The sequence below is a fragment of the Scardinius erythrophthalmus genome, assembly GCF_964197995.2.
Source record: "Scardinius erythrophthalmus genome assembly, chromosome: 10".
NCBI lineage: Eukaryota > Metazoa > Chordata > Actinopteri > Cypriniformes > Leuciscidae > Scardinius > Scardinius erythrophthalmus.
In genome coordinates this window covers 45,848,381-45,862,219 of record NC_138230.1, presented here as the reverse complement: position 1 = coordinate 45,862,219, position 13,839 = coordinate 45,848,381, and positions in this window count along the sequence as shown.

The window sequence follows — 13,839 nt, the reverse complement described above, 5'->3', positions numbered from 1 at the left end:
CACACACACACAGAGAGAGACACAGACATATACACACAGACGTACACACACAGACACACACACACACACACACACACACACACACACACGCACACACACACACGCACACACACACACACACACACACACACACACACACACACACAGAGAGACACAGACATATACACACAGACGTACACACACACACACACACACACACACACACACACACACACACACACTCACACACACACACACACACACACACACACACACACACACACACACACACACACACACACACACACACACACACACACACACATACATGTCTATATTACTAACAGGGGACTATCGCTCTACACTGGCCAAGAGGGGACTAGTGTTTCTGGTCATTTTGAAGAAACAAAAATGACATACAAAATTTTCTTTTAAGCTCCTTTTTCATAATATAACTTCAAATATGCATTTTTTTATTTTTAAAAAAACATGCCAAGTGGGGACCTGAAACTCTGAACGATCTCTACCTATACAAGTGGGGACTCTCATAGGCTGCAATGGAGCTGTGTGTGTGTGAACAGTGAAGTGAACTGGCAGCGAAGTCTGCCTTCATTATGTAACTATATATATATATATATATACAATATATATATATATATATATATATATATATATATATATATATATATATATATATATATATATATAACCCATCAGTTATCAAAAAATAAAAAAATGATTTTTTTTAGGAAAAACCATTTAAATCTACAACGGGGTAAAAAATACAGACGGCCCGACGGCAACATTTCAAAAGCAGAGGCGATAATATCCTCTTATCATTCATAATATTATTTTTCTTATTTAACGCTCTCTCTTCAGAGATACTTTCTAAGCTTGATTATGCAGTCCCTAACAATTTACTTGCTACTACTTTTCTTAATAATTTCTTCTGTACCTCAGTAGCAGTTCCATACCAACAAATAATACAGAATATCATAACACTTACAATGAAAGCACTATAAAACATCAGAAGCTTTATGTTGTGGACATTACAGCAAAGTTATTGCTTTAAGAAATTCATTCTCTGTTGTGGCCTATTAATTAAAACATAATTTCTACTCTAATAAAATCAATAGACATGTAATTTTTTTCTATTTCCTTTGTTTCTAGGATGTTGATGTACAGAGATAGTCAGTGTTTAAAATATTGCTCAATTTAAATGCAACCAAACATACTGTATGTCGCTCGTTACCATCCAACAGTGGACCTTTCTTTAAGATCTAATTCAAAACTTTTAAGTTGACTTGCTGCATCTGGCCATTTTGAAGAAACAAAAATGAAATACACAATTTTCTTTTAAGGTCTTTTTTCATAATATAACTTCAAATACGCAAAAAAAAAAAAAAAAACTTAAACATGCCAAGATGGAATCTCAACTCTGAACGATGTCTACCTATACAAGTGGGGACTTTCTGAACGATCTCTACCTATACAAGTGGGGACTCACAATAGCCTGCAATGGAGCTGTGTGTGTGTGTGTGTGTGTGTGTGTGTGTGTGAACAGTGAAGTGAACTGGCAGTGAAGTCTGTCTTCATTATGTAACTATATCTATATCTATAACTATATCGTTCACACTTCTCTATTGTTTGAATGGCTGCTGTCCTAGAGGCTCTGAGACTGTAGAGCTGCTGTTTAACTGGAGCTTTCAGTAACACTTTATAATAACTCCACGCTATTAATCATTAGTTAAGAATTAGTAAACAGTTAATCATTTTCTAAAGTTTTATAAATGAATAGACATTAATAAGCAGTATATAAATACAGATATAAATGCTTTATTCTTGTTTTAAAAGCATATCTATAATGTGTTTGATAATTGTATTTTCATACTTTATTAATGATCAATTTATCATTTCTAAATAAAGTATAGTATCATTTACAAAGCAGTTATTTAGGAGTTGTCAGTGGTTCATAAGATCACTTAGAAAGTGTGAGTAAATGATTAAACTATTTAAATGTACATTCATAGATATTTATTATTCAGACATATAGTAATAGTTACTCAGTGTGTTAAATGCTTTATTAACATGTATTTCTACTGTAATGCAGGTAGTTATAAAGTATTTCGTAGTGGTCAGTTCACTATTTTTGTGAGCTCATCTAAAGTGAGGACTAGTTATGCCTTGTAAAACATTTATAAAGGAGATTTAAAGGCTGTTAATATTTCTATGTTCTGTATTATGGGGCGCCGTTTGTAAAGCGGCTCACGCTGAAAATAACAGCAACATTTTGTCACATTTAGCTTCAAACAATGTTTAAAAAACTGGTATGAATTTTTGACGGTCACTTTTTACCACATTTACAACAATATTTGTCAACTTAGAGATATTTTAAATAGTTAAATCTAAATATTAAATGTTACACCTAAATGTTAAATGTTAAATCTAAATGCTAAATCTAAATCTAAATGCTAAATCTAAATCTAAATGTTAAATCTAAATCTAAATGTTAAATATAAATATAAATGTTAAATCTAAATATTAAATCTAAATCTAAATGTTAAATCTAAATGTTAAATGTTAAATCTAAATCTAAATGTTAAATCTAAATATTAAATCTAAATCTAAATGTTAAATCTAAATGTTAAATCTAAATGTTAAATCTAAATCTAAATCTAAATGCTGAATCTAAATCTAAATGTTAAATCTAAATGTTAAATCTAAATCTAAATCTAAATGTTGAATCTAAATCTAAATGTTAAATCTAAATCTAAATGTTGAATCTAAATGTTTGGGGTGAAACTAAATGGCCCTGTCCCAAATGGCACACTCCGGACTTGTGGACTTCCTCAGAGTCCACACTTTGGTGACGTCATGTAGTGCAGACCTATAGGGCCCTTGGCGCGAGTCCACGAGGGCGCATTGAGAGGTATTTTTGGGACAGAGGCCCTGTCCCAAATGGCGCACTTCATGCGGACTTTCGGTCTCGTGGACTTGAATTGCGCGTGCTCGCTAAGTCTACGAGTCCGTAGCGTAGACTGTCCCATTCAGCATTTTACCGCTCTGAAGTGTGCTCAGCAGCACCCCCTTTGTACCCTTGAAGCGGTCTTCCGCGAAGCCCGCATAGAAGCAGGCTTCACGCACTTTAACTACCCAGGAATCCTTGCGAAAGGCCAATCACACAACGGATGGGAGGAGATTCCACTCACGGATAATTGTTGACATGGCTGAGAAGAAAATATTACAGTTTTTATGACCTAAATGTACATTTTACCAGTTGTTCCCTACAGTTTATACAAACATTATGGTCATCGACCAGTGGTTGATGTCTCAAACATAATAATAGTGCGTTGAATAATACGATCACATTATGATTCATTAAATAAATAGAACCGAATATCAGGGCTTTACTGAGTCATATGTAAACATAGTATGAATATTGAAACCTGTAAATTCATCTGAAACTCATGCACATTTTCATTATGTTTTAAAATTGCAATCTTAGTTCAAATGTAACATTATGTATTATTATGTACAACTGTATACATCATTTAAATAAGCATGATGAATCTATTGTCTAATGCCCAGGTGATATGCACAATATCAAAATATAGAACTGTAAAATTAGGCTGTGTAGTGGACGTGGAGATGAGACGCTGGAGCGCAAAAAATGTGATTTCTCCTGTCCAACAACAACCAGACCTGTAATATTTCTGTCAGTAAGGTTATTTTTCACTCTGATGTCTCTGAAAATAAAAAGCTAGATGATATATTAAACTTTTTCTGTACGATGGGTAAATATCATATTCACAAAGCAATATACCTTAAATTCAAACCTAGTTGCAAATTTTTTGCTTATGATTTACAGTTATTCTTCACTTCAAAAAATCCCCTCCAATAAAAGAGCTTCGAAAATATCCTGTATTATAGAACAAGTTTTATATAAATTGTAAAAATATTTTATTTACTGTTATTATTTACTTTCATTTTCTCTGTATCCCCACATGTTCATGTTCATTGTTTTGTATTATTTCCATTGTAATGATTTATATTGTAATGCAAAAAAACAAAAAAAAAACAACAAAAAAAAACAGGCCGTTATTTCCGGCATGACGATCGAGTCTGTCCCAAAAATACCTCTCAATGCGCCCTCGTGGACTCGCGCCAAGGGCCCTATAGGTCTGCACTACATGACGTCACCAAAGTGTGGACTCTGAGGAAGTCCACAAGTCCGGAGTGTGCCATTTGGGACAGGGCCATTTAGTTTCACCCCAAACATTTAGATTCAACATTTAGATTTAGATTTAACATTTAGATTTAGATTTAGATTCAACATTTAGATTTAGATTTAGATTTAACATTTAGATTTAACATTTAGATTTAGATTCAACATTTAGATTTAGATTTAGATTTAACATTTAGATTTAACATTTAGATTTAACATTTAGATTTAGATTTAATATTTAGATTTAACATTTAGATTTAGATTTAACATTTAACATTTAGATTTAACATTTAGATTTAGATTTAATATTTAGATTTAACATTTAGATTTATATTTATATTTAACATTTAGATTTAGATTTAACATTTAGATTTAGATTTAGCATTTAGATTTAGATTTAGCATTTAGATGTAACATTTAACATTTAGGTGTAACATTTAATATTTAGATTTAACTATTTAAAATATCTCTAAGTTGACAAATATTGTTGTAAATGTGGTAAAAAGTGACCGTCAAAAATTCATACCAGTTTTTTAAACATTGTTTGAAGCTAAATGTGACAAAATGTTGCTGTTATTTTCAGCGTGAGCCGCTTTACAAACGGCGCCCCATACTGTATTACCATGTGTGTGTGTTTGTTACCTTTTTCTGTTTAGAAGAAAACTGAGTCTTTAAATCTCCTTTATAAATGATTTACAAAGCACAACTAGTCCTCACTTCAGATGAGCTCACAAAATAGTTAACTGACCACTACTAAATGCTTTATAACAACCCGTTCTCATACCCAAGGCGTCACTTTAAACCATGCTTCAATATCTGACGCTCAAAGCACCCTTTAGCGTCCATATGAGACGCATAACCCTACCACAGACCTAAACCTACCCAACCGAAGCGTCACATATTGACGCTAAAGGGTGCTTTGAGCGTCAGATATTGACGCTTCCGAAAGCGTCAGTTACATGACGCCTAAACCTACCCATAACCGAAGCGTCACATATGGACGCTAAAGGGTGCTTTGAGCGTCAGATATTGAAGCATGGTTGAAAGTGACAAAAAGTGACGCCTTAGGTATGAGAATGTGTTGTTTATAACTACCTGAATCTACAACATTTACTTACACTTTCTAAGTGATCTTATGAATCACTGACAACACCTAAATAACTGGTTTGTAAATAATGCTATACTTCATTTAGAAATGATAAATTGATAATTAATAAAGTATGAAAATACAATTATTAAACACATTATAGATATGCTTCTAAATCAGTAATACAGCATTTAAAGCTGTATGTATAAAATGCTTATTAATGTCTGCTTTATGAATTATGATTTAACTGTTTACTAATGCTTAACTAATGATTAATAGGATGCAGTTATTATAAAGGTTTACCATATATATTATATTTTTCATAACATAACTTCAAATATGCATTTTTTTATTTATTTTTTTGCCAAGAGGGGATCTGCAACTCAATGTTATAATTATAATGTAATTATTATTATATTATTAAGATATTGCAACTGATAGTATTGGCTGCACATTAATTAAAACATAATTTCTACTGTAATAAATTCAGTAGACATGTCCTTTTTTTGTTTCCTTTGTTTCTAGGATGTTGATGTACAGAGATAGTCAGTGTTTGAAATATTGCTCAATTTAAATACAACCAAACATACTGTATGTCGCTCGTTACCATCCAACAGTGGACCTTTCTTGAAGATCAAATTCAAAACTTTTAAGTTGACTTGCTGCATCTGGTCATTTTGAAGAAACAATAATGAAATACACAATTTTCTTGTAAGGTCTTTTTTTATAATATAACTTCAAATATGCAAAAAAAAATTTTTTTAAACATGCCAAGATGGAATCTCAACTCTGAACGATGTCTACCTATACAAGTGGGGACTTTCTGAACGATCTCTACCTATACAAGTGGGGACTCACAATAGCCTGCTATGGAGCTGTGTGTGTGTGTGTGTGTGTGTGTGTGTGTGTGTGTGAACAGTTAAGTCTGTCTTTATTTTGTATGTCTTTATGTTCATATACATATAATAACACATAATAACATATATATAATATATGTTCACACAGGCATCAGAGATCACAATATGCATAGTTAAACATATACAATAATTATTTTTTTTTTAAAGAATGACGAACATTATCAGTTATCAAAAACTTAATTGCTTGAGGAAAGACCATTTAAATCTACAACTGGGTAAAAAATACAGACGGCCCGGCTGTAATAAGGATCCACTGAAGGCAAGTGTAAATGAGAACCCAAGTCCAGTTTATTACAAACAAAAGCAAAGATAAAACTAAAACATGGTGTGGCATGAAAAAATAAAAAATAAAAAACCAGAACATGAACAAAGACTTACAAACAGTGGTCTACAGGAAACAATACTTTACAAAGACACATGGAAAACATGAGGGCTAAATACAAAGACTAATGACAAGGCAAGGGACACCTGTGAACAGTGATCACACAATTAACCAATGACAAGACACATGGCAGGATCACATGAAAAACAGGGAATCCCATGACAGACATGGAAACATGACATGACACAAAAACATGACAAGAACAAACCCAAAATCATGACACCGGCAGCAACAGTTCAAAATCAGAGGCGAGAATATCCTCTTATCATTCATAATATTATTTTTCTTATTTAACGCTCTCTCTTCAGAGATACTTTCTAAGCTTGGTTATGCAGTCCCTAACAATTTACTTGCCATTGTTATGTGCCATTGCACACACACACACATACATGTCTATATTACTAACAGACCGATATCACTCTACACTGACCAAGTGGGGACGTTCTGAACGATCTCTACCTATACAAGTGGGGACTCACAATAGCCTGCAATGGAGCTGTTTGTGTGTGTGTGTGTGTGTGTGTGTGTGTGTGAACAGTGAAGTGAACTGGCAGTGAAGTCTGTCTTCATTATGTAACTATATATATATATATATATATATATATATATATATATATAGTATATTATATATTATGCCTTTTATCATTCATAATATTATTTCTCTTATTTAAAGCTTATTTTCTCTCTTCATAGATACTTTCTATGCTTGGTTATGCAGTCCCTTTAGGGTTTATGGGATTAATCAAACAGAAATAGCTCTTTAAGGTAACAATTTCAGGTGACTTATTTTAGTATAGTGTAAAGCATACTTTAAACAGTGAATAATGATTTTATTAATAAAAATGAACTTCGCGTCCCCAGTTGGATGGTAAAGAACGATACGTGTTTGTCTGCTTTGTACATTTCTTGCCATCACAAACACACTGTAAAGATTTTGGAGGTCAATCTCAAAATGTTATGTAGACTTGCTGCACTGAACATTTTTAGTTGGTTCAGTTGAAATATATGAAGTAGGGATGTTCATTTAACATTTTGTTTTCTGACTGACAGCTGGTGCTTGTTAACCAGTCAGATCAGTTAACTGACATGATTTGAAGGTTAGATTCGAATTAAATGGAATTAGAATAGATAATAGTCTGTGACCGATTCAAATACCTCAAACATGTAGACTTACATGTGCAAATAGCAGCATAAACAACAGAACATGAGGATTCACACACCGTCACATCAAGCACCCGCAGTGCTTCTGTGAACACAGTAAACCAGAATAAAACTGTATATGAAGAGTTTGGTTGCAAAACGCGATAAACGCCATTTTTTGACATTTGGATTTTATTATTGGAAATCACTGTTCAGATGTACCTTAATCTATGTGTGAATTGCTGCCATTAATAAGATTTAAAAATGTACATTTTAAGCCTACTACAAAATTCATTTTTTCACAAAACGCAATATCCGCCAGCCCAGTTTCTTTACAAAGTGCGATATAACGGTTAGGCTATAGAACGTTCAGGATGCTGCGCGAGCTCAGGATGTCACGCGAGGAGAGAGTAACCGCCGGTGAAGTGCTCCGAGTTTGCTCAGTGATTTAACGATAATATCAAAACAAAAAACATATATTTTTAAAAAGAGGATTCAATAGGCTAACTAAAAAACGTTTACCATTTAATTGTTTATACTGTAGGCGAGCTGTCAGTCAAGTAGGCTACGTCACACACATACACACACACACACACACACACACACACACACAAACAAAACATTGATTCACTAGCTTTTCTTAATGGTATTACAATAGTAGAATATAGCCTAAGGTGGATATATAGCATTTTGCAAAAAAAAAATATATATATATGTTGTTATGTTGTGTATGTTCTGGCCAAAACTAACTCAGAATCTTATTATTATTAATCAATCTTTGTATATACTATTCCATATATTTATGATATATTGTTTTTTTAACCAATTTAAGATGATTGACAATGTTAAGTTAAATATGTTGCATTTTGGCATGGTTTTTGACTTATTTATGAACTATTTATGGACATAAAATTAAATAAAAAATATCCTGGATTTGAAGAATATTGTGTCCCTGGCCTTCACTGAGCTCAGGTAATAGTTTAATGTACAAAAAATTGTGAATGAACTTGACTGTTGATATCTGTCAAATAACCAACATTTCTCAAAATGGATATATCTCGTTTTGCAACGAAACTCTTCATATATAACTGTATATATAATAAATAGGCCAACTTAAATGAACAATTAACAAAACTAAAGTGCAATAAATAATAAATGCTTTAGGGTCTGTTTACACGACATCATTTTCAACTGAAAACTGAAAACGTTTTGGCCGTTCATTTCAACGAAAATGCCATTTTGTGGGCCTGACAATGCAAGCTTTTGAAAACGAGTTTTAAAGTGCAAGGTTTTGAAAATGATGCCTTTACCATCTGCATGTAAACAACATAAACGGGAATTTGTGAAATTGGTATGTCATTCCAACCCGGTCACACTAAATGCTTCTCTATAGCACACATTGGGCCCTATCTCGCACCCAGCGCAATTGACTTTGTACAGCGACGCATGTATCATTCCTATTTTGCACCCGCGCAAAGCAGACTTTTCCCTGCACAGACGCACGTCGGTTAACTAAGAAATACACTTGCGCTCCCCGGGGCGGTTCAGCGCAAAGAGGAGGCGTGTTCCGGCACAAACGTTCCCTCATGCTATTTTACAGGTTTAGAAAACAATTGCGCCACTGACCGAAAAAAAAACAGTTTAAAGTCAGTGGCGCGTTGAGCATGTTATTCATATGCTATTTTAAGGGCGCATACTTGGCCATAATCAATGTAGCGTGTGCACAACATACACTTTTATTCTCTCATCTACACAGAAGCAGCAGTTCTCATTTTTGCAAATCATACATTATTACAATAGATAGATAGATAGATAGTTTATTATAAAAGCATACATCTAGCTCACACATTTACCCAAATTATCATACGCCTGTTTAATGTTTAACCAAAGTTAATTTGGGTGTGTTTCTCCATCCCCAACGTCCCTGACAAGAACGTCGGTCTCCTCCACCGCTCCTCGCGTGCGCCTAAAACAAGCGTGCCTGCTCTTAAAGGGAATGTGAGATGACGCTCTGATTGGTTTATTTCACGTTACGCCCAAACCACACCTATGAATAATGAAGCTACTTCAGACCAACCCCTTTTAGATTTGCGCCGGGCGCAAGAGTCATTTATCCCGCCGGGAAAATAGCAACAGCGACGAGATCCGCCCACAAAGTTACTTGCGCTTTGCGCTTTGACACTTGCGTTTCAGATCGTTAAAATAGGGCCCATTGTGTTTATTGTGCAATTTATACGCGGAAATTAGTTTTTACGTGTATGTGATGCGCATGGGTGGGTTTAGGGTAGGTTTAGTAGTGGTGTGTAATATGTAATATGTATTATATGTTTGGTTAGGATTAGTGTTGTAGGGTGTGTGTACACGCAATAAAGTGTGTATCATATGCATGTAAAAAACTAATTTTCGCATAAAACATTGCACGATAAACAATGCGTGCTATAGAGATGCATGTTCATGAGATCAGGCTGGTCATGCACAAGTATATAACATGTTCACATGTGTACTTATCATCAGGTGTTCACATGGTCATGAGTATTATGTGTTTGCCTTTTTTTTTTTACAAAGTGAACTACTGGCCTGGCTTGCATAATACAGCCCTTTTAGTGTTTATAGGGTTTGTTTGTAAACAATGTTATAGTTGTATTTAACAGTATTTTACATTTTGCACGCAGTTGTGTAGTGTATTACTTTAGTTTGAAAATTACTTGCATTATCTTTTTAACTGTTAAATTCTCATTAATTTCTCTTTCATTATGCTTAGATGAGGTTAAATCTTGGCTTGCTCAAAACTTTTTGTCTTTAAATGAAGACAAAACTGAGGTGATCGTTTTTGGCCGGGGGTGAATAGAGCAATTGTGGTCTCTCAGACATTGGCAGTAAAAAAAAAAAAATAAAAACATTGTTTCCCTTTGGACTTAAATTACACTTGATACTGGGCATCATTACATTTTTCCCCTGACTGACAGGGGATGCTTGTAACCCGATCATAATCTGTTATCCGACAAGATTAGAATGTTATATTCTAATCAAATTAAATTAGAATGTATGTATTTCTCAATACTTATCACTTCTTTCAAAGCTCTTCACTCCCATTGTCTTATCCAACTTTCAGCTTCACTGCAGTTAATTTCACATTTAAAACGCATTAAAACTACCAGAACACATCATTCATGTCTCAAATTAAGTCATTCTTTCAGAACTCTAGTGAAGGTTTCAGCCAACAAACATAAATTAAATATACAAAACAAAACACACACAAACAACAGGCAGCAATATGCACTATTTTCTGCTGTTCAGAATTCAATGCAGTTTATGTTACATGGATCATGTTTACATTAATGTACAAAATTATTTCCTTTTGTATAGATGGTGATGAAAATGAAAGACTAAGGGCCCTATTTTAACGATCTGAAACGCAAGTCTCAAGCACAAAGCGCAAGTAACTTTGTGGGCGGATCTCGTCGCTGTTGCTATTTTCCCGGCGGGATAAATGACTCTTGCGCCCGGCGCAAATCTAAAAGGGGTTGGTCTGAAGTAGCTTCATTATTCATAGGTGTGGTTTGGGCGTAACGTGAAATAAACCAATCAGAGCGTCATCTCACATTCCCTTTAAAAGCAGACGCGCTTTTTCCATGGTTTTCCATGGATTGCTATTGTAACGGCGGATTTGCCAGGCGCGCGCCAGGAGCAGTTCACAACCGAGGAGAGCAACGCTCTCGTCACGGCCGTAAAAGAGAGAAGTTACATTGAAATGGAGAAACCCACCCAAATTAACTTTGGTTAAACAGGCGTATGATAATTTGGGTAAATGTGTAAGCTAGATGTATGCTCTATCTATCTATCTATCTATCTATCTATCTATCTATCTATCTATCTATCTATCTATCTATCTATCTATCTATCTATCTATCTATCTATCTATCTATCTATCTATCTATCTATCTATCTATCGTAGGCCTAATAATGTATGATTTTCAAAAATGAAACCTGCTGCTTCTGTGTAGATGAGAGAATCAAAGTGTATGCGCGTTGTGCACACGCTACATTGATTATGGCCAAGCATGCGCCCTTAAAATAGCATATGAATAACATGCGCAACGCGCCACTGACTTTAAACTATTTTTTCCTGGTTAGTGGCGCAATTATTTTCTGGAACTGCAAAATAGCATGAAGGAACGTTTGCGCCGGAACACGCCTCCTCTTTGAGCTGAACCGCCCCGAGGAGCACAAGTTCATTTCCTAACTTACCGACGTGCATCTGTGGAGGGAAAAGTCAGCTTTGCGCGGGTGCAAAATAGGAATGATACATGCGTCGGTGTACAAAGTCAATTGCGCTGGGTGCAAGATAGGGCCCTAAGACTTGTGTATGTGTTTAGTTACATCTTCATTTTTCAGATTTTTTTCAAAAAAGAATATTCAGAATATATATCAATGTGGTATATGGTAGAAATATTGCACATTTCAGTCTAGCTTAGGTTTTTAAATTAAATAACACAGTCTTGGAAAAATATGTAAGCATGTGCAAATAAGCCTGTATAGTAAATCAAGTTCTGTTTGTCTTTGTGTTTAAGTGAGAAATTAATTCATTTAAATTGAAAGATCTCAATGTTTATAAGATCTTTCAATTATGTTTAACAGTTTTGAGCGTATAAAAGAGTGTATAAAAATGGGCTCTGAGTTTTGGCCGTGGTTGTGTCTAAGTGAAATATGTAGTTTGGAAGATTTTGTCACTGAATGCATTAATACAACATTGAATGACACAGACATTTGCAACAGTTGCAACAGCTGAACACATACAGGTATTAATCTTTCAGTTTCATCACCATCTATAAAAAGGGGAAACTTGGGGGGAAATGTGTACTGTACTGTAAACAATGAACATTTGACATAAAATGCTGTGAATTCTGAACAACAGAAAACAGCAGAAATATGTTATAATGCTACCTGTTATTTGTGTTTTTTTATTTAACTTGTGTTTTTTGGGTAAAACCTTTTCTAGTGTTCTGGAAGAATGAGTTGATCTGAGACATGAATGAAGTTTCAGTGCATTTTGAATGTGAAATGAACTGCTGTCAAGCTGTTGGTTTGGAGAAGATATCATGGTCTTTCAACCTGATATAATTTAAGATATCATTTAAGACTGTGGTATAAATGATTGAATGATTTAACTATAACTCATTATTATCCTTGATATTCTAAAATAGGTATTTTTCATGTGTATGTAGACTCTAGTGTTTGTATTGAGTTGTTGCACTTCCCCCCACACACAATTTACATATCAATGCAGGAAGGCCTGAAAGGCCAGTGTTTGTCTCAGGTGAGAAAACAGGCCAACAACCCTCACAGTACTGTTACAATATATGTGCAACTTCTCAAATAAACTAAAATAAACTAGAGAAAACGCTGGGATTTACCCTGCCAAGATAAATTAAATTACAGGTTTTGACAATCACTAGGACATATTTCTCAATATTTAGGTACATTTTCAAAACTCTTCACTCGGTTCTCCTAACCAACTTACAGCTTGACAGCAGTTCATCTCACATTCAAAATGGACTGAAACTTCATTCATATCTCAGATCAACTCATTCTTCCAGAACACTAGAAAAGGTTTCACCCATACACTTAGTGCGTTTTGAATGTGAAATGAACTGCTGTCAAGCTGTAAGTTGGTTTGGAGAAGATAGCATGGTCTTTTAACCTGATATCATTTAAGATATAATTTAAGACTGTGGTATAAATGATTGAATGATTTAACTATAACTCATTATTATCCTTGATATTCTAAAATAGGTATTTTTCATGTGTATGTAGACTCTAGTGTGTGTATTGAGTTGTTGCACTTCCCCCCACACACAATTTACATATTAATGCAGGAAGGCCTGAAAGGCCAGTGTTTGTCTCAGGTGAGAAAACAGGCCAACAACCTTCACAGTACTGTTACCAATATATGTGCAACTTCTCAAATAAACTAGAGAAAACGCTGGGATTTACCCTGCCAAATTTATTTTGTAAAGTTTTCTTTTGTAAAAATTTATTTAAAAATAAATAAAACAAGAATTACACTATCTACTGTTCACTGCAGTTAATGTTACATTATCCACGTTTA